The sequence below is a fragment of the Plectropomus leopardus genome, chromosome 16 (assembly GCF_026936395.1).
Source record: "Plectropomus leopardus strain MGB_pleo_1.0 chromosome 16, ASM2693639v1, whole genome shotgun sequence".
Lineage (NCBI taxonomy): Eukaryota > Metazoa > Chordata > Actinopteri > Perciformes > Serranidae > Plectropomus > Plectropomus leopardus.
Window position 1 is genome coordinate 7,343,047 of NC_142191.1, and position 26,679 is coordinate 7,369,725.

The 26,679-nt window shown below is 39.2% G+C and overlaps 1 protein-coding gene across 8 annotated transcripts in view; it reads right to left on the bottom strand.

Annotated features, from left to right (window-relative positions):
• The window catches only part of LOC121955208 (uncharacterized), a 272,250-nt gene that overhangs the window by 63,833 nt on the left and 181,738 nt on the right, over positions 1 to 26,679 (bottom strand). For all 8 annotated transcript variants that reach the window (XR_015779226.1, XR_015779227.1, XR_006106616.2 and 5 more), the window contains one exon: positions 23,649 to 23,715. The gene's annotated coding sequence lies outside the window, so the exon portion shown is untranslated. The remainder of the gene's footprint in view (positions 1 to 23,648; positions 23,716 to 26,679) is intronic.

Consider the following 26,679-nt stretch of genomic DNA (forward strand, 5'->3'; position numbering starts at 1 on the left):
TTCAAATGCCACTGAGCTGTGAAGTGCTCCATAATTCCATTTCAGAGGTGATTGGAACCTCCATTCTTGAAGCGCCATATCTGCAAGGCGTCTACCTGCAGACACCGAAATGACAAACGACATTTTCCACTCACTGGTTTGTGACACAGTCCAACCCCCCCTTTTTTCCCCCTTTTTCCAAAAAGAGCCTCAAGTTTTTTAGGGTGGGAAAAATGCATCTGATGTGATGCTTTTTGATGTACTCTTGAGTTTTTCTCCTTGGAGGAAACAATAGTCGTGATTTATGCTGTCACGAGTTGAATCAACCAGCGAGGTGCTTTTAACTTTTGAGCAAATGACAGAAAAAAGATGAAAAAAACACGCCTCAAAACTCAACAATATCCCTCAGCAAGTGCCAAGTTAAAACATTTTTTCCCTTTCTCTCTCGTTGAAGCGCCTTTGAGGAGAGACGGATCAATTTAGGGAGTTTTTCAAACCAGAGAACGAACAAATACCCTGGGTATTACAGTAAAATAGGCCTTTCTTGTGATGTATGCCAACATTATCTTTTGCTGAGTATTGATGGATCAGGCCTTTGTCTGTTTAAGTGGCAGGGCTGACACTTCATTTTCAGCTTTACATCCCAGCGCCCATTCAAAAGGAAGGTGTTAGACTTTGTCCGAGTTCACTCTGTGCTTGCATAGGCTTTCTTTTTCGCTACAAGGAACAGCCGAGGCTGTAAATCGTGATGCAGTAAAGGTGTGAGTGCAAGGAGACTGAAAGCGAGCGAGAGAGAGAGAGAGAGAGAGAAAGGAGGTTTGAGGAGAACAAAGAGAAAAGGAACAGAGAGCGAGAGAGAAGGAACATTGAATTCTCACCGGAGCATATTATGAGTGAAATGGATGGGGGTGGCTGTAAATTGCAGGTAATTTGTGTCGTGAGTTGGAGGATTTAAATCACTGGAATCAATGTCAAAAAGATATTGCACCTAGTCAACATTACAGAGCAGAGAGGAGAGGAGAGGTGCTGTTAATGGATGGGTGGAGACGAGGAGTTAAAAGAGCGAGAGCCTGGGAAGAGGTCAGAAAGAGAGACGCATGATTTTTCACTCGTCTCTGTCTGTTGACAGGTGCATGCACGCATCATTAAAGGGTTGAAAAATGTGCGAGGATCAGCTTGTAATGACTCACTAATGACCTTGACCGCCAACTTTAGCAAAGGGGGCTCTTGTCTGCTGCTACGCGAGCAGCAAGAGGAGTGTCGACATGATTAACTGCAATACCGCCAAGGACACGTGTGAGGAAAAAAGAGAATTATTCAGACTATTAAAGCACTCTGTGTTCATCCCATAAACTGTATTAAATAATGGACGTAACCACTGTGACATCACCCTTTAGTCTGTGGACTCCCGTTTCGAAGCTTCAAGTTTGGCTTTTAGACTGTTGCCATCTTGGATTTTTGGAGCCAGAGGTGACAAAATTTGGACGACGTAGTGAAGCTAGCCTTAATGCTAGCTGCTAGCTTGGTTATCACATTGCATTATAGTGAACAGTTAATTGTGATAATGCTAATTTTCTCTCGTGGAAAAACAGCCCTGAAATCATTAAAGCAGAATGTATGAACTGAACATTCAAGTTCATAAACTAAGAGGGTCTGTTCCAACTAAACGCAGACACTTTTTTAGGCCACAAAATTTTACAAATAATATAAATAAACTGAAAAGACACTAAAACAGCAACAACCACAGTTACAGCTACACCTATGCTATATGCCTATATATATTGGGGTTACACCTTACCTAACCATACCAACCTTTGATTTTGGCACCAAAAGTAACCACACTTGGAAGAGAGTGGAGTTAACCCTTACGCTAACTGCTAGCTTGGTTACAACACTGCATTAGAGTCTATGGTTAACTGTGACAACGCTAATAGTATTTGCTAATTTTAAAAAAACTGCTTAACATAATTGAAATAAAATGCACTTATTGGAAACACTGAACATCTAAGTTCTTAGACTTAAGTGAGACTTGGGTATCTTTAAGTAGGCCTACAACCAAATGACTTTTTTAGGCACCAAAATGTTACAATTAACTTGAATAACCTGAAAACACACCGAAACACCAACAACTACAGCTACGCTGAGGTTAGCTTTATGTTATCCTACAGCCCCCATCTAGGATTTTTGGAGCCAGAAATGACCAAATGTTTTCCACAGTGGAGCTAACTTTCACACTTGTCGCTAGCTGGGTAAGCACAGTCCAAGTCTATAGTTAACTGTGGTAATGCTACTGCTTATTTTCATTGGCGAAAATCTTACTTTCTTGCTGGACTTACTGGAAAAACTAAACATCTGACCCATTAGTGGATGATTTAGGACAGCGAAACTCTGAATAAGACTTTTTGACACGACCAAATGATTAACTTCAATGAAGTGAAAATACACTGAAATAGCAACAGCTACGGCTACGCCAATACTCTGTGAATCTACGCCATGGTTTCATACCAATCCAATGTCTTTACTGTGGTAACAACTCATCAACAGACAACCCCAACTTATGCAGGAACTTTAAGACTTGATAACATTCAAATAGGTTAGTTATACGAAATTTACCCCTGTGCAAATGTCATGAATGGGTTAATCGCTATACCAAAACTCAGACCAGGCTTTTTTGTACCAGGCTGTAAACAAGTTGAGAAGTTTAATATTTGGGTCTATTAGGATTGACTCACTATGGGAGCCAGCCTCAAGTGGCCATTAGTGGAACTGCAGTTTTTGTACACTGTTTCATTATTTTGTAGCGGATACATTGAAACTTTACGTTAATCAACAATTCTGTGCTGTAGGCATGGTTAGCTTTTGCCACAAAAATTATAGTTAGGAAAAGATCCTGTTTTGGTTTAAAACACCCATGTTTGGTGGCTCAAACACTGCTGGGAAATGATATGTGAGGAACAAACACACCTGTTAAGGAAACCAGAAAACGTTTGCAATGCCATATGTCGGTGAAAGTCACCTAGGTTTGCTTGCTCAAACTTTGCTGGAAAGCACCATATGTGCTGATAAAAACACCCACGTACTGCTCAAAAACACCCAGGTTTGGTAGCTCAAACACAGCTGGGAAATGCCACAAAGGGTCACTAAAAGCAACCAGTTTTGTTGCTTTTGAACAGTGGATTGCAGAGGCCTGTATCCACCTAAGCCTCCATCCCCAGAGGTGGATGGTAAGCTTTAGACTTGTTGATATGATGTATATAAAACGTGCAAATGCAGTGTATTTGTGGTTTACAGAAACATATTGCAAACATTTTCTTGACTGGACTGCCATGTTGGCTTCATTTTTCAGCCCCAGGAGGTTACGTTTGGTTTATCCTTGACTACTTCTCTTCTTTTTTCTTTTTTTTCCTTTCAGCCTGGAACTCAAAACAAGGACATATGCTTTGTTCACCGTGTAATACTACATTTCATTCACGTCTGGTTTGAAAATCTTAAACCAGCAGCCTTCCCTTCACTCCTTCTCAGATGAATATTTCCCCAAACAGATGGATTGTAAACACACGTGTCCAACTTGTCAGAAAATGCAGAGTTCTGGGGAAGAAAAATGGACATTTACCACAGCTTGCGTCGTCATCCATTATGCGATACTGTGCCGGCTGCTGGTGTTTGTGCAGTATGTCCTGACTTCATCCGTCACTTACAACTGTTGCAATGAATTGCACGTTTCCCACCAGTTCCAGTGCATTTGTGTGACTGGAGATAATGAGATGGCACTCTGCTGGCACAGGGCCCAGAGGCTTTGCCAACAGGCCACCACACTGAAGCCAGTACCAGTGTGTGTGTGTGTGTGTGTGTGTGTGTGTGTGTGTGTGTGTTCGTGTTCATGTGTGGTGCTTGATAAGTGTAATTCTTGCAGAATGCAAATGTTAGATTTTAAACACAGCAGATTAACATGCACGCATAAATCAGTGGCGCTGATAGCACTGCAGAGGCTCTTTTAGAATTTTAAAATTAAAAATTATCTCCCTCATTTGCATGTTAAATAATTGAATGTGTGTATCAATTTTTAATTATAAAATCAACTTTGGATTCTCCTCACTTCTGTTTCCCAACTTTAAGATACCAACAGGAGCTTGTTGCTGTGGCACTATCTATTCCTGTGAAGCCGAGATCCTCAACAGCCATCAGCGCACGACCGACTCACGCTATTTTATCTTCTTCACCTGTCAGGGAGGAAGAATGTGAGGCAAAGAGAAAGCCAGGAAATGAATTACAGAGCAAAATGGAGAGAGTCATCTATTGCTGGTGACAGAATACTCTCGGACTACAGATAAGGAAATCCCATTTGTAGGAAACGGCCACTCAGCACTTTTCAGCATAACCGGTTAACAGAGCAGGTCAGCCTGTGGGTCAGCGGGGAGATAATGCTGCTTTGATGGTGGTAGGCAGAAATATGTGTAACAGGATATTGTCGCTGTGTGAACATGGTTATCTGTGTAACGTGGAAAATGGACCTGGGCTTCTGGAGCGGTGCCTGATGATAGGGATGTCAGATTTAATGCCGTTTTATACGAAACTACATCAGATAAAAAAGGATGAAACTTTTTTTTTTCGTCAACCAAAATGTTGCGTAAAACTTTGATGAACTGAAAACGCACTAAAAGAGCGGAAGCTATTGTTACACCTTTACTTGTTTAATCTGGGTTATGCCTCAGCTAAGTTACCTAATCAACGCTTTTTTGGTTGCATATTTTTAATTTAATTTCTTCTTTTTTTTTTTAATTGAAAATGAGGGTAGGTTTTATTTTCATGTGCTTTTCGGGCATGAAACACTTACAGGTGGTGACAACTATGCCCAATTCTGGTGTTGTGTTTGTTGCTTATATTTTATTTTATTCTCCTATTTTTTTTAGCTTGTTCAAAATAAATATCTGACTCAAACACCATCGCCATGGTAACAGCTTGTCAACAGACAATACCTACCTGTCACTAAAAGCCAGTGCACCTTTAGTTTTGCGTATACTGTAACAAATTTCTGTAAAAATGCCGCCAAAATCTCACAGTAAATTACAGTTGTTGTTTTGGTTTGTTTTTTTCCAAATAAATTAAAACATTGTAAATCTTCATGCTTTTTGGAATAAATAATGCACTATAAACCTCACACTCTAGTGTGGAATACTGTAATCATTTTTTTTGATAACATTTACAGTACTGACACTGTAAAAAAAGGGCAGGATGTTGGTAACTACATGCCATTTAGCAGAAATCTACATTGTACAAATTGCTGTAAAAAAATGCAGCCAAAATTGTAACATTAATATACATTTTCCTCAAATAAAATAACAATAAACACTGTACACCTTGGTGTAATTACACTGTAAACCTAAAATTCTATTAAAGAATACTGTAATAAATAAAACTGTGAAATACTGTTTAAGTCATTTACAATTTTGACACTGTAACTTAACAGTAGGATGCCGGCAACTGCAGGCGCCAGTAGTTTACCATAATTTTACAAAAACATAATAGTGACAGTGTGAGTTTAAGTCTTAATAACATCAAATAATGTTGAATTCTGAAAAAAAAAAAAAAAAATCACCCCTGTACAGCTGACATTAACGGGGGATATTAGCTAAAAAGACCAGAACTGTTTTGTTTTGTTGTTTGTTTTTTTGTACCAAGCTGTAATCATGTTTATTTCTGCTGTAAAGTTGGGTATTTTTAACGTAAGGGTCTGTGGGGATGGACTGACTCTTGGAGCCAGCCTAAAGTTTCCATTAGTGGAGCTGCAGTTTTTGTAAAGAGAAACACCACGGACACCTATAAGACCTCACTTATTTCTTTAAACATGGACACAAACGTATTTCAGATAAGCCTTCACCAGCGTGACAAACCAAAAGCATGACAGATAATATATAAACAGGTGAGATTCAACCACAGTCAGAATGAGAAATACATTATTAATTGATAAGGACCATCTGTGCATGGATGCACCGCGAAATAACACCCTGTCACACAACAGAACTGTCCATTACAATCAAGGGAAAGACCGGCGGCCAAAGGCGTAGCGTTTGAAAAACAAATGCCCAAGACCAGAAATATATAGCAAAAGACAAAAACTAAACGGCTATATAATCCAGAAACATAAATACATGAATGTATATAAACAACATTAAATGTATACGCTAAAAAGGAATAAATCATGTTTAAGAGAGCCTTGAGAAATATCTTGAATACACATAAATATATCCAAACAATCTCCTAGTAAAAAGCATTAAAGGCCCATAATATAGGAAAGGTCGATAGTAAGGACAGCAGATTTAAAATGCTCAAGAATGAGAGGGCTCAGAAAACACTAAAAAAATCTATTCAAAAGGATTGTTTTTCAAAGGACTAATTAATATTAATAATGAATAACTAATATCAGAAACTATTTATCACTGTCAAAGAAAATGTGATTGAATAATTAATACAAAAACGTCTTACAATAAAAGTGTAGGGAAAATAGAGATAATGATTTGGTTCTCTGAAGCTGTCAAACATAATTTGGAGTTGTGTGCACTACTATTTTTTCTACATATGTCAGATTTGTACCTTATTTTGTAGCAGATACGTTGGAACTTTACTTTTCTCAACAGTTTGGAGGTGTGGTTTCGATTACTTGGTTATGGAAAAAAAAATCCTGTTTTGGTTTAAAAGACTCAGGTTCAGTAAGAACACCCCTCGTTCTGTGGCTCAAATGATTAAATGTGAAGTTCCTGCAGCGGCTCATAAAGATACGAGAGGATGAAAATGCAGTTTTTGGAGGATGTTTGAATTTTTTGCCATAGCTGCAACACTTCCTGTCGCTCCAGTGTGTTTTCAGAGCTTGATGATCACAGGCAGCATCAAACTTTGCCGTCCCCGTGGAGAATATTTGATGAATATTTCAAGGCAGCAAGTGAAAGAAAGAACAATTGATGTTGTTGTTTTGTGGCCCTGTCGACAAGCATTCAGTCTGGGTGAATTACCTTCCCTGTAATGTTTCCGCAAACATGAATATGGAATTATGTGCATATATTTCATGTGGGCATGTAAGTCACTGCAGTGTAGTTTTGAGCAGACAAAGTTAAGTCAGCTAAGAGGCCTGGAAGTCATTTCCTAGCCTTCACCTCCTCTGCTCGTTTGGACACTTTGAAGATCACTTTGGCAGTTTAACACTCAATTTATCTCCCCTCTGTCTGTTTCTCTTTTAATTACAGGCTCTGCTTTAGTCTGAATCAAACAGAAACAATTAAGAGCAGAGTGTTTTCAAACCACTCCATCCAGCTAATGAATAGACTTGGAATACAAACGAGCCTGAAACTTTCTGTAAAGTTTGTGCAGAGGAATTAATTGGGCTGGACTCGGAAGAGATTATATGTTGAGGATGCTGTTGGTGAGGATGCATTTTTCCATCTTAGATTGAGGGATGTTTAAGCTCTGGCGATTATTCAATATAACTCTCATATGAGCTGACATGTGATGTATTCAAAGCCAGAGGCTGAGACTTTGATGCCGCTTTAATCAGCCTGCACAGCAATGGGCCGCTTTGCCCGCCATCACATGAACTACATCGAGGCAGACAGATGATGAGTGAAGGGGAGTGCTCCTGTCAGACGTGGAGCTTAAACGAGTGAGAAACCCTGACGTCTCGGATGCACGTCAACGCAGAGGAGTCACACGAGGTGGCTGTAATAGGTAACGCAGCACAGGGAGGTTTCCGCCCCGGGAAGCCTGAACACATGTCTTGAGTTTGATAAATTAATATACCGACTCACTGGCTTGAACTTTGTGGTGGATGTTGTTCGCGGGTTTGCGGAAAATCAATTACATCTGAGCCACGGGCTGTAATCTCAATCCAGCTCTTTGCAATCAGTAATATGTCAACTTGACATAAAGCCTACAGTTATTATTATTTTTCAGATCAGACTGGTATTGATACCGCAAGCCAGAGTTGAGGATTAAATTGTGCGATGCATTAACTCGCAAAATGTGTTGAGTGTGTGTTTGTGTGTGTGTGTGTGTGTGTGGGTGTGTGTGTGTGTGTGTGTGCGTGTGTGTGCGTTTGTGGAAGAGATAAAGGCCTACTAGATGCGTTTCTGACATAATGTGAGCAAAAAACTGCAGTGAATACAGCTTGTTTCACTAAAATGTCTAAACAACTATCAGACAAATTGCCACAAAATTAAGTTCAGATATTCATGCCCCTCGCAGGGTTAATTTTCATAACTTTAGGGATCCTATAACTTTTTTGTCCAGCGCCATCATCATGTTAACTTTAGAATTTGTCCAACACAAATTAACTTATAAATATGAGCACATTGGTATTGCAACTGCCAGAATTAGACAGTATCAATCAATAATCATTCATTTATATATATATATATATATATATATATATATATATATATATATATATATATATATATATATATATATATATATATATATATATATATATATATATATATAGCACTTTTCATACAAACAGACTGTAACACAAAGTGCTTTATACAGTAAAACCAGGCTGACAACAACAGCCATCCATGTAAAGTACCTTCATCAGTAACTGCGGGCCACTGCCAAACTTCATCAATCCAACTACCCATGATGCTGTAACTATAACGTTATAATGTTATTGTTAAATACTGTTTCTACAACTGTCACTGTCAGCAGTCAATTGCCGCTGCAGTAATGGCGGCGACGCTAGATGGCAGAACACAAAAATTGGCGTTTGTTAAGATTTTGTGACTAAGTAAAACACAAAAAATACTACTCAAAAAAAATACTACTCGAGTACTACTCTAAAAATAGTACTCATTAATATCAGGAACTGAGGAAATGCCATAAGTGAGGAAACACGGAATAAAACCTATAGATATTAAGATAAAAATGAATAAGGAAATAAATAAATTGATGAAATGATAATAGGAATAATAAAAGACACATAAGTAAAATACTCAAATTGTATGAGAGACAGAATAACAGCACAAAGTAAAATAATAAATATAAATCCAGTAGTCTGGTTGTAGAGGCATGTTTAGTAATACCATCTACCCCAGCATTGTGATTTTATGCAGGTACCTCGCCTAAAAAATAAAAAATCTCTGATAAACGCTTTAGTTCAGCTCATCAGCTTTCTAACCATGCAGACGCTCATCTTTCAGCGCAGGCCATCACTATTATAGATGAAACTCCGACGGTAATGGAGAGGAATAGATTGTGCCTGCACAGAACTGATGCATCAAAGAGCAGACATCGTACTGCAGGTAGCTCATCAGCAGACTCAAGACACTTAAATCAAATATCTGGATGCTTTAATCATTCTCACAATCAGACTATTCCCTAGCCTTATGATTCAAACACATGTAGGAATTAGAGTTTGGGTCGATGGGATGCTTTTGGGCATGTGGGCAAAGAAAATTCAAGGATCAAAACAAAACTGAATTACTTATTAGCTTATCATACATTTTAAAACAGTTCCAGAAAAGTGAATTTTATCATTTTAATATGCTACATGTATTCGTCTTGCCTCTAGAACTTGGTGTACACATTTGCTGAGGGCGTATAAAAGGAGTCTGATGTCTGAATTTCAAAATTATCCATCAAAACATAAAGCCAGAACAGATCAGGGAGATAATAAACGGTTGTGTAAAGATGCCCTTTTTTTCCCAGATAGAACGGTCTATGTGACACTGCATGGCATCTCTCCAGAGTGTTTTGCAAATAACATGTCTACCACAAAAGTTGAACGATGCTATACAGCTCTATTTGCCAGTTGCCATGGTTACATGTGTACATGAAGCAGCCTGAATGGCACTGGCAGCATCGAAAGAGGAGAACGGCTGAATAAGAGTGAACGCCGGAGTCAGACAGTGCATAAAATGGGAATGAAAGAGAGAGTGATGTTGAATAGGACGGTGTGTTGTAAAGAGGAGCCAACTAGAGGCAGATGTTTTTGATGGGATCAGTGTCTACTTATGCTTTCACACAGGGCACCTGCAACATTATGAAAGGGTTCAACAGTGCAGGTAAGGCAGTGGTTTTCGGTGTCGACACAGACAGGTCCACTGTATGAAAAATGTGTTAACTAGTCTGTTTTCAGACATCACGACATTTCCAGACAGACAGCATCGATGAAAGAAACAGTAAAAAACACAGTGATTTTCTTGATTTTCCCTGACAGCAAATGCAACAAATGCAGTTACAGAAGGGTAAAAGGGTGGTTAGTTTAGGCACAAAAACCACTCAGATAGATTTATGAAAACATCACATTTTAGCTTAAAATAGGCTACCCAATTTGACTGCTATAACACTGCTGAAATGTCCCTAACTCTTGTTAAAAAAAACAAAAAAACAAACCTGCTGTCGTTGCTAGAAAACAGCTATAATACTTGACATGTTAAAAAATGCTTGGTTTTGTGGCTACAAACACAGCTGAAAAGAATGGCCGCTTTCATCACTAGCAAAAAGACTTGAAACATCCTCACATGTTGTTTAACAATGACTGATTTTTCCGCTACAAATACAGCTGAAAATGTTTTATATTCTTGTTAGAAAACAAACTTTTTCTTTAAAAGACAGCTAGAAATGGCCCAAACTCTTGTCAAAATAGATCTGCGATAAACATGTCCAGAAATATCCCAAATTCTTGTTAAAAAATAGCTGCTTTTGTCACAGTAAACACAGCTGGGAATGTCCCCAACTTAAAAAAATGCCCCCTTTTGTCTCTACAAACATGGCTTGAAATGCTCCAAATTTTAAAAAAATACCCGCTTTTGTCACAACAAAACGTGGCTGAAATGGACAGCTCCGCCATTATAAAATCCCTGGTTTTGTATCTAAAAACACAACTGAAAATGCCCTAAACTCTCATTAAAAAAAACTCGCTTTTGTTGGTTTCACATACATACAGGTCATGTACATATACTCAGAACTACGTCACTTCTGAGATGTATAAATGTAAAATCAATGGTTTGCAGAAACAAACAATGCCAACATTGTATTTTGGCGACTGGGCTGTCAACTGTTTTGCATGACAATGAGGTGACCCTATCGCCAGACAAAGGCGTTGATATTGATTGTTTCTGCAAACCTTGGATTAAGTTCAATGCAAACAGTTTACCAGTTTTACTGTTCTTGCTTTCTGAAACGTCGGTCCATCGTACAAAAGTGTATTTAATCTGGAAAGATGATAATTATGGCAAATAAATAAAGTAAAAAATTCCAAGACTGTCAGTCTTCTGAATCACCGTCTGATAAGCTACAGACTCATTCAACAACCAGACTTCCCCTTGCTGCACAAAGGGCACGAAACTTTAAATTGTTGGCATCGGACATAAAATGTGAAGTGTTGAAGGGTTATAAAACAAGTCATGCAGTTGAATAGTTGTTTCTACTGGTCGACTTACACTCTCCCTGGAGAATAAGAGGTGTTACAGCACCCAAACCAACATCTCTCATTATTTATGAAATATAACAGAGCATTATATTTTGGAAATCTGCTGCCTCCTTAATTTTGTACTCAATCTAATAGTGGCAAAAAGTTGCAAAGATGTGTTTTACTTTGCTTATGTCAGTATGTTTTATAGGCTACTGCTTGCAAAAACTGTTTGCTGACTATATGTTCCTGTAAAATCAGCCTGGTGCTGAAAATTTGTATGCTGTGTATTATCGTTGAACCTATGCGCAAAAATGCTGCTTTATGTTGCACTGTACATACGGCAGCACCTCTATTACACAGTCTATAAATCCACTAAAGCATTTTCAATAGACTGTGCCAGATGAAATCAGTGACATCGACATAAAAGACGAATCTTCTATATCTTTTTTTGCTATGATTCTCATTAGCAAACAGCCCTGACTGAGGTGCAGTGCCAGAGATGGGGTCGCCTTGGAAGCTGTGACCGGTGTAACCTTTTACAGACTGCATATGGCGATGTGGCTGCTTTTGTCCACAGTGGATCCCTCGAGATTGTGTAATATTGACTCTAGTTTCTGTTTCTAGATGAAGCCGATATGGAAACTGCATTGCAAGTGGTTAAAGAGAGCGGCGACAGTCTAAAGTCAAGGTCAAAGCACATTCACTGGCAAAATAAAAACACTGAGGCGTCCTCACAGCCAAAGACGGACATAAACAACTGAATTCCTGTCACACAACAAATACGTGGCTCAGGCACTGCAACAGATCACCATTTGATTTTTGCTCATTTAGGGATGTTGTTTGATTTTTAACACAACAAAGTCTTGGCATTCAGAATATGAAACTCGTTTCACCAAATTCAGATGATAAATACAATTTTGAACACTGTCAACCGATCTATGGTCCAACTCAGCACTACTCTCCCTCCCTCTACGTCTCCCTAAAATTATGAATGTAAGACTCAAAGAAACAACGTAGCGTCTGAGACACTGGCTTTTTTGTCTGATTTGAAATGAACAGCCAACAGAAATATTAAAGCCTACAAGGTCACTGTCAACTTGCTTGAGGTTCTTGAGTGGCTTCGTGTTGAGCTTTACAGTATAACTAATTAAACTTTTGTCAGTTTGGACATGCTCAGGCTGTTCTTACAACTGTTCTTACTTTTTTCTACGAAAAGTAATGCACCCAAGTTCTTACAACATATCCCACGTATTTTTGAAAGGCTGTGATCACGTGACCAATGCACTCATGGGAGTAATCAAGGAAGCAGTCCCGAGTGGTCTTGGAAGGAGGCAGGTTAGGGTGTTAAGGAGTCTCGTGTTCGGAGCCGTGTGAACTTTGAGTCATTCTGAGTTACATCCTCACCATGTTTCTCATCCCGAAACCTAACGTACGTAAAGAACGTATTGTCATTCATTGGGCGCTAATTCGTATGATATCATATAAGGAAACAGGCAACTCAGTATCAGAATCTTGGTTTATATTTGATTAGCGCTGCTTAGTTTTACCATTTGATCTCTGTTTTTTCAGCCGTCGTTCTCACTGTGAAACTGTGTGGCGCCCGCTCCTGTTCATACTCCAGCCATTACAGCAAAACAGACCACTGAAACTTGTTTCTGAAAACATTTTAGGCAAGAAATGGGCACTGCCTAGTTTTACTGTTTGATTGAATTTCGGTCCAAGTTTGAGAGATACAGAGAGGGGCGGGTGTGTCTCTTGACCAGCTGTATACTCTGAGTACGTGGTGCTGGTGGTGGTTGGCAGTAAGAAAATACCAAAGAACAGCTGGTAGTTTGGGCAACAGCCCCAAGAGCCAGCAAAACATCGCCAAATTACATCAACCGGGATATCTAGACACTGTTTAGACAAAGGGAATTTTACGACAGCTCATCGACACATACCACCCACATTGTCTGGTACAAAGCTGGTTGAAAATCGGCAAAGTAAAAGAGTAAAACTAAAAACAGTACTCATAACATGAGAAAGCTGAGAACTCCACTTTCCAAAAAGTATAAAAAACTCAAAATGTGTTTCAGGTTCAATGTGGCTGAAAATGAGGAAGTTACATATTCATGATGTCACGGCAGTTAAGTACTCTCGTGTTTTATACTCATGGTTTGGTCGTGGTTTCTGCTGGTTAACTGGCGCGTTTTACCCACTTTGCATTGCGTGCACACCCTGATCCAGCCTGTCACATAAGAGTCCAAAATTATCTCCACAGCAAGCTGTCCTCAGTGGTGAGGGCTCTGCTCCAGCCTGATCATATTACACACAGTAAGTACTACATCTCAGGAGCCTCAGAGGCTTCTGGGGAAGAAGACTGTTTGGTCCCTGCAGCTGCAGATCCAAACGGAGGTTGAGGATTAAGGGGCCAGGATGCTGGGGACATGGGAGAGCTGTGGGGTGGGTGGGAGCATGTGAAGGCATACTTATCAGAAAGCAAGGGGGCTCTGGTGTCAAGGTCCCATCATCACCAGCAGCTGAGCATGAATGAATATGAGGCGACGTTCATGAATATTCTATTGAGTGTTATCTTCCTCTTTCAACTTTCGTTTTTCCTCTTCATCCAGCACTCTCAGATTTTCTCTCTTCTTCTAATCTTCCACTTGCTCTTCCTCTTTTTATCTCCCTCTGTCTCTGTCTTGCTGTGGCGTGTCTTAGGACATCGGGTCCTTAACCACGAGGGGGTAACGAGCGAATCGTATTTAAATCTATGTCCAAAAGACTTCTGAAGTCTCGCACAGAGCTCCTAAAAGACAAAACACAGAGTTCCCACAGCGAAACAGAAGTTAAATCTTTGTTTTCTTTCTTTTTCGCCTTTATTTTTCTTTCTTCATATCCACCAGTGCAGAGACTTTGGCGATCCTTTCAGTGAATCTTGGCATCAATCTTCATGTGAGATAACCACAAGGATGGAAACCAATTATGCTTTTTTTCACAGAAGTCACAGTAATTGTGTTTTTTTTTTTTCCAAAGTAAGATTTTGCTCTTTGTTTTCCTCTGCTTGAAGCACTGTCCCTGCATCTTTATCTCCTCTCTCTTCTCCCATCTTGGTGAGATAAGCACACAGCCCATGACAAATAGAGAAAACAGAAGTTACTTTATATTTATGATTGTCTAAACAGGCTTAGCTCAGCCAGGTGTGCGTTACTTTTCTGAAATTGAAATCACAAAACACGTGTAGTTTGGGGGCTCCTGCTTTGGTTCTATTCGCCTAGTGGAGTCAAAATAGGTTTGAGTCAAAGGGCAGAGGTGTCCAATTCTAGTTGGCACAAGTGTCCGACCGATGGTGCCACGGTCTGTGGGCCGTAAAATGAGCAGAAGGGCACGGCTTTCAATGTCTCTTCCACGGGACCCCAGGGCACAGCCGCAACAATAAGCTGCCTCAAATGGAAGTGCAATAGTAGGCGAAAAGGGCAACAGCTCTCTGGCAGACACACAGAATCAGACAGCGGCCCCACTGGACCACTCTCTGCCTGATCGGTTCTGGAGTTGGCGGGGTCCACACAAAAGGTCATTGTTTAGGAAGAAAAGAGGAAGAAAATGGGTTTTTCTGTGGTTGGTTTTGCTCAATGTTCTGAGGCAGTTCATCTTTTCAAAGAGATATTTTGAATGATAGTGGAAATTTAAAACAACTGCAGTGATAACAGTATGATTTTTTTTGTTTGGAGTCTGAAAAACTCAAATTCCAATTTGGGTTACCGGTGGGTGATATATTTATTATACTTGGCACAAGAATAAAACATCAGACCACCCTCTCCCATTGACAGTGTGTGAGCACAAGAGGTGTGTGTTTTTGTATCAGCTGAGCTCAAGACCGTGACCATTTAGGTTGCTTTCACACCTGCAGTTCGGTTCATTCGGTCCGGACAAAGGGGGAAAAAATGATTCATTGTTGTATTTTAGTTCTGGTTCAGTTTGTGCTCATAAAGACTTTTTACAAACGAACCAAGAGAAGTAAACATGACGCTCTAACGACTGAGAGGAAACTTGTTGATCACCGTTTGTCATCAAACTCAGTGACTGACAGAAGTTCATGCAGCATTTTAATGCTTATAGAGAGTTTGTATTTATGTTCTTTGGTATTGCAAAGAGCTCACGGAGAAATGATGAAACTGATTGTAAGCATTATTAGGCGGCTATTATTAGACTGCAAATCGATCACGTTATCAGGGCTGTTGTGGGCACGCTGTAACTGATATATAAGTGCATGACATTACAGAAGAAAAATCAAAAAACTTAATGAACTCTGCATATACAGTATGTTTCATTACAGAAGAACTACAGAACAGGCATTTTCCAGCAGCTGCTGGAGGCTCAACAGAGACACACGTCTGCATCACCTGCTGCCAGGTCGCTCATGAGGTCATCACAGGACCACTTCGAAGCGAGTTCTGCTTTGATACTGATGACGGAGAGACCAGTTAGACATTCCTGTCCTGTTGTTGAACACAGGTATGTTTCGTAATGTCCTCCCGACTGCCATACACCTTTTGTCCTCTGGGGTCATTCTGACCCCGCCCTGTTTTCACTGTTATTTAAAGCATATTGTATAAATTGTCAATGAATTTTGTGTTACACCTTTAGTCTTACTTCAGTCCAGCCCATTACAACACATTTTTCTTTTTGTTTTGGAATTCAGGTCCAATAGACCTTGTTTACATGAGTATAAAAAACATATTTTGACTGCAAAAGATTTAATTTGGGGTCAGATTGACCCCAAGAACAACACAAGAGTTAAAAGTTAGCTCAGTAGAGGCATCTGAGAGTATTAATAGGCCTGACTAATAATAACATAAAAGCACGCCTGTGCTGCTGCACTGTTACACTTGCCTACGGCGGCGGCGCTGGCCTTTATCAGGATCAATTATGAGGCCGCTTAAAGATTTGACATCAGTAGATGTTTTTTTTAATGGTTTTATTGGTTATTGGTAATGAACCGTTTCAGGACTCGATTGGAATTGAGACGAGATCGCCCCTTCTATGTGATGTCAGCTCGCATGTTTGTTCGGCGTCAGAGAGCCATTGCTGTGTTCACATATGCCTAAACGGACCGGACGAAGGGAGGAAACGCTTCCTGTTTCAGAACAACTGCTCCAAACAACCCAGGTCTGAAAACACCCTTAGTCATTTTTGTGACTATGAAGCACCAGAGGAACTAACAATTGTAATTAACATATGAACTGCAGAAGTGTTTGTTTACATTAACATCGCCAGCTGTTACGATTACTAAATGCTAAAATCTAACTGTTGACTGCGAGCATCAAGGTCACAGCAAAGAGACCAAAACCTCCTGAGACAAGACGCAGCTTTCGAAAATAAGCACCAGTGATGCGTTAATTTATTTTGTTACATCAATACTGAATTTAACTTTATATGACAGCCCTTTATTTAATTTATATTAACAGTGCTTATTTCAAAAACATTTATAACAGTACTTTATTCTATTTCACATTAACGGCTCTTTTATTTAACTTTATTATCACTGAACTTCGTGTAACTTTATTATAACATTATATCATTAGCTTTTTTATGACATTATTTTATTTAATATTATAACAAGAGTACTTTTGTACTCATTTTATTATACAATACCTCATTTTACTTGATTTAAAAAATACTTCATTTACTATTTTTATTATAATACTACTTCATTTAACTTTATAAGAACAGTACTTTATTTCATTATGACAATATTTTATCTAACTTTATTATTACAGAACTTTACTTAGCTACATTATAGCAGGGCTTCATTTAACTTTATTATAATAGTGCGTAATTTTACCTTATTATAATTAGTACAAAACTTTATTTCAGACACACAGAAAGCATTACAAAGAAAAGAGTATTTCATTTTAACTTTACCAAAAAGGTGCCTTAACTTCATTATTACAGTAATTTATTTTACTTTATTACAAGTGCAGTTCATTTGGTAGTTTAGTTTTTTAGTAATCTATACTAGTTTAGAGATGATTGTAGAATATGGAGATATATATCACACTACAGCCTAATAATTTCATGATATTAATTATAAACCATATTGCCCAGCCCTAATTTATCTCATGACATTGATTTTTTTAAGACACGACTAAATCTTGTCACATTTACACACGTGGAACTATTTTTTTAATAATAACATGATGCTTTTAGCTGACTGACCACAATAATTTGTTTTGTTTTTTGCCTTTTCGCCATTTTTTTAGTAAAAATATTATGTTACTGCACAAAATAAAACTGATAGTAAAAGTGACAAAACCCTTTTGCCTCAGGCTTGTTTTGCAACCCATACCACACGGTTCCCAAAGCCATGATTCTTGTTTTTCTCACTTCTCTTTCAGCATTTTTAAATTGTTAGATTGACTCTCTAACCTCTGGTACCTTCTGCTGTCTTTGGTAGCCCTTTTCAAACTCTGACACGCTTCACTAGTTTTTCAGAACAGTCTGAGCTCTTTTTCACAACCAACACACATAAATGGATTTTTCACGTCACTCAGAAATGTCTCAAGACCCTGCAATGTGAGTGATATCTAAACCCCCCTAAAATCCTAGTCTGAGCACACTGTCTGATGCCGCAGTGTGCGTACCTGCAGCATGGGGAGCAAGTGGAAGGTTGTGAGTGGATGGATGAGTCTTTCACCTCCTTCAGTCTTGAGCAGCACAGTGGGACTATGAACCCTCCTGCCAGACACAGAAAAGCTGAACACCACAGCTCCCATCAGGAGACTCCGTCTATGAAATAAATCCTGGCAATCTCTGCATCCCGCCTCTTTCTCTTTCTTTTTCCTTTACTCTGCCTTCCCACACGAACACATCTCGCAAACAATAATCAGCCATCCTCCTCTTTTTCTGTGCTGGCTGCTAAGCAAAAGGAAGAGAGCAAACATGCCCCAGCCAAACCCAAATCAAAATCTAAGATAGGCACGGGAAAGGAGGGATGTGTGCGTGTGTTTGCAGTGTGGGCATGTGGGAGGGTTATGAGTGAAAATATAATCACGAAGCAGCTGGGGGTAGAAATAGGTGATCTACAGTGTCAGATAGGAGCAGTCGGGGAATGGTGGTATGAGCGGGAGAGAAAAGCAAACAGCGGTGAAAGAGCAAATCTGCGGTAATAGTTTCAGCAGCTGAACTGATTAAAATGGAAAAGTGATTCAGACCGTTCTTTGCTTTGCAAACAGCTGCTGCCGGGTGAACTTTATAATAGACTGTGTTTGAGTGACAAAGAAACAAAGGAAAAATAGCCCTAACCTTTACATGGTGGAAGGCAAAGTAAAGATATTAAAAGTTGCAAACAAACTCCTGCACACTGTTTGACTTGCAAAAAATACATTTAGTTCATCCGTCAAATGGTTTGTGACACTCGTAGTACGTTTACACAGTGTTAGGAAAAGTCGAAATATTGTGTTAGTCTGACTAAAACTGGGTGAGTGTGTCAGACAAACACACTCAGATAATTCAATTGGAAGTTTAGCTTTTCCGTCATGTGGACACCTCAGTCGGACTTTAACTGGACGGTCTCCGCATGCTCCTCGTCGCCACAACGGCCTCCCTCAGTGGTTAGGGAAAGCTGTTATTTATGAGGGGGGAAGGGGTGCTCCAAAACGGTTCATTTTTTCAAACGGCATTTTTAAAAACAAGCACTGAGGAGAGACTTGTGCTTTTAGTCACAGTCCAGTCCCCCCCCCCTTCCTCTGATAAATAGAGTACAGTCCTGCAGCGGCGGCATGGAAGCTAAGCGATGAACTGTTGTGGATGAGGCTGCAGCAAAACATACTTAAGCCACTTTAAAAAATCAATAGGGCTGACAGTTTAAGTGCAGACTATATTTTTGAATATTTGCTCCTGTTTACCTTCAACAACAGCTGATAGAGGCTGCAGAAGACCAACAACGCTGCTGTTTGGTTAAGTAAAATTACTGTTTTTCTCAATAGAGTCTGATGTTTTTGATATAACGGCTTCAAATCCCCTTTGATAAGGGCTGTCTTACAGCAAGGAGGAAATATTCTAAATGTAGCATAATATACTGAACAGATATTTACTTTTTTAGGTGGCTTAAAGCTAATAAATTAGGACAGAGTTTACTCAGCGCTGTTTGATTAAATGTTGCCTACGTGATGCAGCAGTTTTCTACCCCAAAGTTATTGGAAATAAAAATTGGGATTCGGTCTATAGCGCAGACTGTGTAAATAATATTGGTTCATAAGAACTAGCTGAACGGGAGCATATCACCACCTGCCGTGTCAAACATACTTTTTTCAACAAATTGATTCTCCCCTGAAGCTTGGATACCTGGACAAGGACAGTAGTCCAATTAAACGGCCTCATAGAGCTAAAACCGTAGTTTGACTAAACTGTGCACGTACACGTTCTGAATGAAAAGCCATTTTAAGGTGCTTTCACACCAACCTTGTTTGGTTCGGTTAAAACAAACTCGTTTGCGTTGTTAGTATGGTTCATTTGGGTTGGTGTGAAACCTGCAGACCAAACAGCCGGGCCACGACCACCTGAGAAGGTGGGTCTCGGTCCATTTCGTTTGGGGATGTGAAAGAAAATGAACCATCCACAAATTTTAGAATTAGAATCTTTCAGATTTCAACAGCTACACCAATTCTAAATGCATCGATCGATCATGAAATCTGTCCGTGATCTCGACATTGATCCCGATAAAGACCAGCGCCACCGCTACGGACACATGCATCAGCGCAGTGGCAGCAGTCATATAATAACCTCATTAACAACCTCACAAACTAAGTATCTGGGAGATTCAATATTTGATTAAATATTTAAGTCTGGTCCAAAGAGGAGGACACACTGACCAACACTGCTGTCCCTGGAGTCGTGCCGTTAGTGTGGCCAAAAGCTTGAATACAAACATAAAGGACGAACTGGTCTGAATGATCAGAAAGCTGCTAAGGAGATCATCAAGCATCCTGTATAGCGGGGACATCTAATCTATTTCCTTCTCTTGCACCATTTCTACGTGCCGTAATTGATATAAAACCGCGATGATTCAGCCACTTTGTTGTTAATGGTGCAATTTGTGACAGTAAACTGCAGAGACGCCCTGCAGAGACAACCGTCCAGCACAAGTGTGAAACACCTTCTCGAGGTGTAAATTGACCAATCCTTGTCTCAGCCTGTCTGGAAGCCCCAGAGAGCTTTTTCTGATGAGCTGATTTTTCTTCCGCGGTAGCCATGCAGAAAAGTTCGATATACTCAGCAGTTTCCAAAATGGCTTGTATCCACCGCGGGGCGGACTGAAATTGAAAGGGAGCACACAATGGCATGAAAGCAAAGGGTCGACAGGGGTGAAACCAAAGCTTCGTGACAGCTGTGGCTGCAAGGACACACACGTGGACACAAACTATGTGTGTGTGTGTATGTGTGTGTGTGTGTGTGTGTGAGAGAGAGGGAAAATTAATCCCCTATCTGTCCTGCTAATTCGCTCCATGAAACTCCATTCAGCAGGGGCCCCTGGGAGTGTTTCTTTCATTCTCCTGTAATTAACACTTTACCTGGTGATGAGCTGCCGCAGCCCTAATGGTAATTTAGCCTTGATGTATGCACACAGTGATACACATTATTCTATTTTGAACGGAACGGCATCAAAATGTAATTATGAAGTTACTGATGATTGCGTTTCCAATCAGAAACAATTTAAAGCAGCGAACTCTGTTTATCTCTTTTCTTTCAATCAGATGCAGGTGCAAAACAACAAAGTCAACTGTTGTATTCAGTGTCACAGTATTCTGTAAAAATACACTTTTTTTTTTTTTACACAGTTTTCTTTTCTGTTGTTTACCTTTAATATTTGTCTGAGTGCATTTGCAAATTATATAAAATAAAAAAGTACTGCACACCAGAGTCGTATTAAGGTGCTGATCCCTGATAGTAGACTCAGAGTACGAAACGTGTTTCAAACTCTGGCTCCATATGTGTTTCTCTTTTATATAGAAGCTGTTTTATCCTCAGGCCTTCGTCAGATCAATAATCATACTCAGATACAACCACACTGATCTGATGTATAGGCCACACGCTCATCAAACAGCTGATAGTGTTCAGACAATCATGCTACAACCCGAGATACTTAACTTACTTTGCCTGGGGGCCACTTTTGCAAATTCACAGGGGGCCAGAGGAAAGTCACAGCAGCCCCAAACATATTTCTAGGATTTTGGGTCATTTATCTGATTTTACAGTGTTTTTAGGATTTTCGAACATTTCTATTTTTAGTGCATTTTTAAAATTTGAGGATGTGTCTAAAATTTAAGGATGTTTCTAGAATTTTAGGATATTTCTAGTATTTTTGGACATTTCTAGGATTTTATGACATTTTAAAGATGTTGGAACACTTCTAGGATTTTGGCACATTTCTAAGATTTTAGGACATTTTAAGGATTTTGGCACATTTCTAGGATTTTAGGACATTTTAAGGATTTTGGCACATTTCTAGGCTTTTGGGACATTTCTAGGATTTTTGGACATTGTTTAGGATTTTTCAACTCTTCTATCATTTTAGGACATTTTAAGGATTTTAAGACATTTCTAAGATTTTGAGGCACTTCTAGGATTTAATGATATTTCTTCACTTTTTTTAAGATTATTTTTTGGGAATTTTTCCCTTCATTGATTGGACAGCTGTAGATTGACAGGAAATGTGGGAGCGAGAAGGGGGAATGACATGCAGCAAAGAGCCACAGGGAAGAATCGAACCTGGGCCGCTGCAAAAGCCTCAGCATATGGGGCGCACAAAGGACATGTTTTTGGGACATTTTTAGGATATTGGACACTATTACGTTGAAAAAATAACAAAACAATCAAGAGCCCTTCCACCAGTCAAAGCCCTCAAACAAAACAGTGACAGGAGGTACAGCCAAACAAATGCCACCGGCCACTGTATACATCATGCCACATTTCTGTTTAACATGCAATATTTAGTTCACTATGTTAAAAAAAAAAAGTTATTTGGAGGTGGAGGGGAGAGTTCAGCATGCTGACAGCCTGGTGGCTCATCCCGTCACTAAAGGGTGCCTCTGTGCGTTGGTATCACTGAGGAACACTGACCAAGTCTCTGTATTTTATGGGTTGGGATTGAGATCGGGTTGGATTAGGGCGCACAGTCCAAGATTGATTAAACACATTATTGCTCTGACAAAAGTGGCTGAAATTAAGATTTATCTTTACTTTTTAAGAGGTAATCTTGAACCCCACATTAAGAGAAACTGAAAAAGCAATCTGTTTTATCCCACCAATTTGTTTTTGCCAGTGTTTTTGGAGTATGATAAGGCATAGTGAAAACCTAACCATCCAAAACAGCATCCAGACATTCTCTGTTTAGAAAAGGTCATTGCTTGATAAATTAAACACTCCAATCTTTCAAATATGAGCTAAAGAATGTTAGAAAAACAATGTATCTCTCACTGCACAGCTTTAAAACCCTTCTTGTAAATTGAGAATACCAGCTTCCACTGTCTCATCTCCATAACTACAGCCAATATCTTATTCTTTTCAAAGTCTTCTCGAGCAATAGAGAGACCATTTTATTCTGAATGTGAAATCAGCACCATCATCTTCAGAGTTGTGCTTAGTCATGGAGAGAGCAGAGAGAAATGAGAGTTTAACAGCTTTTCTCCCTTCATCTGTGCAGCTTCTTCACAACTCCCTTTGTTTATCATTTTTCTCTGTTTGTTTCTGCTTTACGCACTCTCCACCTCTCTGTTTGTTTGTCCTTTATCACACATTCATCTACAAATAAATATTAATGAAGCACATAACATTGAGAGCAAAATAGCTGTACTGTAATATGGTTAATGTCGACACGCTGACCTGCATACATAAAATAGTGATCCTTTGTCCTTTTCAAAGGGGTCTGAGAGGACAAGACGCCCCATCCTGATTATAAAGTAAATACGATTATCATATTTTTGTGCATTAGGGTTGAGTCGAGTGTCTAACTATCATATAGCATCGCATAACACCAGAGCTCTCTGTCCACACACCCTTAAATATGCACTTTTGTCACTTAATGTAAACAAACCACAAAGCTATCGGCTGTGCGCTCTAGATCACACTGGAGACATGAAAATTTAAAACATGGCTTTCTTGTTATTTTCCTACATTTGTAACATTACTTTTTAAAATAAAAAAAAAAAAATTAAATTGTGATAGTTCCTTGAAATGACAAACAGTACAGCCAACATTAGCCCGCTTGTTTTTGGTGATGGTTATTTACCTTAGCATAAACTTTAAGCATCCCAGCGATCCCTCTCCAGCCAGCTGACACTGTGTTCAGGTTTTTGCTGTGAAAAAAAGGAGACTTGTATAAATAATTACTCATTTCAAAGAAACACAGCATCCTACAAAAGTTCAGCTCACACACCTGCTGCCAGTTAGGACAGCTCTCTCCTCTGCTTCAAATCAAAAATGTTGCCATATGAGGGCAGTTTTAGTTAGTTCGCTTTTGGGTTTTTTTGTTTTTAATGAAAATAACTGCCCGTCTCATCATCTCAAAAGTAAACCGCCCCACCCCCTCCTGTTGCTCCATTAGTAAGTTTACAAACATGATATTATAATAACCACACTGTCATATTGTTTATTACTGATGCAATTTGAGTTGGATGTAGCACTATGACTTAGGGCACTTGTAAAATTGCAAGAACAAAGCATGACATAATAATAAATTTCTGCTTAGCAGGTTGACATAAATTTAGCATAATAAGCAGACTGGACCAGCAAAACCGTAAAATTACCCAACTCTGTTAACAATGATGATACATTTTATTTGTAGGGCGCCTTTTTAAACATTTAAGATCACCTTACAAGGCAGAGTTCAAAAACAACAATTTGACAACAGATCAGTTAAATTAACAATGCATTGAATATAATATAGAACAATTAAAAATGAGAAACTCCATCAGTCACAGTGGTGTTACAGTAAGTTCCTATTTCAGCACCATGGACAGCAACGGTTAAAGGCTGAAGTTAAAAGCCGCGTGCACATCGACAAGATCAAAGTGAGTTGTTGTTGGTGTCGGATACTCAAAGGTCAACATGAATACAATAGAAAATCACCCACACACTGGAATCAGAGCCCTCTTATGCTTTTATTAGCATCGTTTCGACCCTGACTCTGTCAGAGGAAGATGAGTGTTGGGTTTGCTGAAAGAAGCTCAAGCCCAGTGTGCTGCTACTTTTCTGTTGTCTTTAAAACAGTGCTTTTACTCATGTGAGTTTTTACTGTTGAACCCTTTAAATCTGGTTGGACATCAGTGACCTTGAGCAGCATTTAGAGCCCACTCACAAACTATTTGAACCTTTGAAACCTGAGCAAATGGTTTGATTTCTCTCAAAATCATGGAGAAAAAAGCAATGTACAACTTGGTAAGAAATGTCCCGCATAGTGCAAGACATTAGTCAAAGTTGATTAAGAAAATGACCTTAAAGTTAGTTTCAGGAAAGGGTTATTAGAAAATTATCAAAAACTGGAGAAAATATCCAGAAAACTACATTTATAATCATTACAGTTATATAATCAAAATTATGTTACAGAAAAAGAAATTCTAAATATGTCTTCTGCACCTTTTCCAGTTCCTTTTGGTTGTTTGTTTTAATTTTATCTATTCATTTTAATTATTTATTTTTGCTTAATTTCAGGTAATTGTCTTGTTTTACTATTTTCTTCCTATTTTTGGACCGTGTGTTGTTAAATTGCTTGTTGCCTTCTCCCAATGTTTTCAAAAGAAATCAAACCAATTTGCTCAGGTTTCAAGGGGTTGATTAATCTATTATACTAAAAAAGTAAATGAAAATCATTTCACGCTTGTTCATTGTTCTTCAGTTTTAGTGTAATATCTTATTCTTACCTTTGCTACTCTAGAAATGAAACTAAAAATGAAACTGTGCCCTATGAGGGTCTAAAATGTGTCTTCAATTAAGCATCTGTTTGTATTATTTTTTAAGTCTATCTTAATAAAACATTCACTTTTGGTGAATTTAAAGAGTTTATGACTGCTACAATCAGTCTTCTTATAAGTTCAGAATTGAGGAGCAAAATCCATAAATCTAGGGGTTTGTCACGTTCAGCCGAAGTAAATATGAGGCATCAGTAGTCTGCTATTATTTACTGATTGAGCTGAGTTGCAGGTTTGTTGCAGCAGTTTTATGAGCAAACTATTAGCTAATGTTAGAGCTCAGCTGAGAAAGACGCCATTAATGTTTACATCTCGCAGTTTAACAAGCACCATTCACTCATCCACACATGCACACTTTCATCTGCACAGTGATGTGGCTGACAGATGTAGTTCAGTACAAAGAAAATAGGCCCAACATAAAACTGCTAACAACAAGGTCTGTGGTAACCAGGTCATGATTTCTCTAAGGAGACATTGCTGCTGAGTTTTTCCAAATGTCTTTTCTGGCACTTTGAGCACCACAAGCGGAGTGCCATCTTGTTCTATTACACTGGAGAGAAGGCAGACATCTCTACGGTCAACATCTCTCCCAAAAAAAAACATCTAAATTGATACATAGCACTACAAGTAAGAGGAAAATGGAGGAAGAGGAAATGTTTTTTTTTAATTTAGGGTGAATTGCCCCTTTAAAAATATTGTGTTTTCTGACCAAATAACATCCAAGTGCTAGCAATATCAGCCTTCACACACACATCCATAAAAGCAATTGGCAAAGGCTTTAAAACAAAGCAAAAACCCTTTTCATCCGTAATCACACACAATTCCTCGCTCTCATGCTTTTCATCTGCAGCATTCACAAGCACGAAGGTCACAATGCAGAGGTCGAGAGGCATCACACGGTGTGAAAACCGAAGCCTTGTTCGTAATGAAACTCTACTGAGAGCCTCCAAGGTCAAGACTAACTCTCCAGCCTGCCCTCTCCTCTCAACAGTCACCAACCAAGGTAAGTGTGTGTATGCCTTAAGGCCAACCTCAGGGCATAAACACGAACATACACACACATACACATGCATGTGGTCCCCAGATGGTCCTAGCAGGGTTGGGCGATGGAGTATGTGATAACACTGCTGTCTGCTTCTTTGCCAAGACAGGTCAGAGCAGCGGAGACCGAGCGCACGTTTCACTGGTTCAGTTAATGACCTGCCATTCTACTCTACCTGATGCTGATTTCCCCATTTCGCTTTGCAACGTCTGAGGTGTGTGTGTGTGTGTGTGTGTGTGTGTGTGTGTGTGTGTGTAGCTTTAGACTGTGAGACAGAGAGTTTGTCTATGCATCAGTCTATGCATGACATT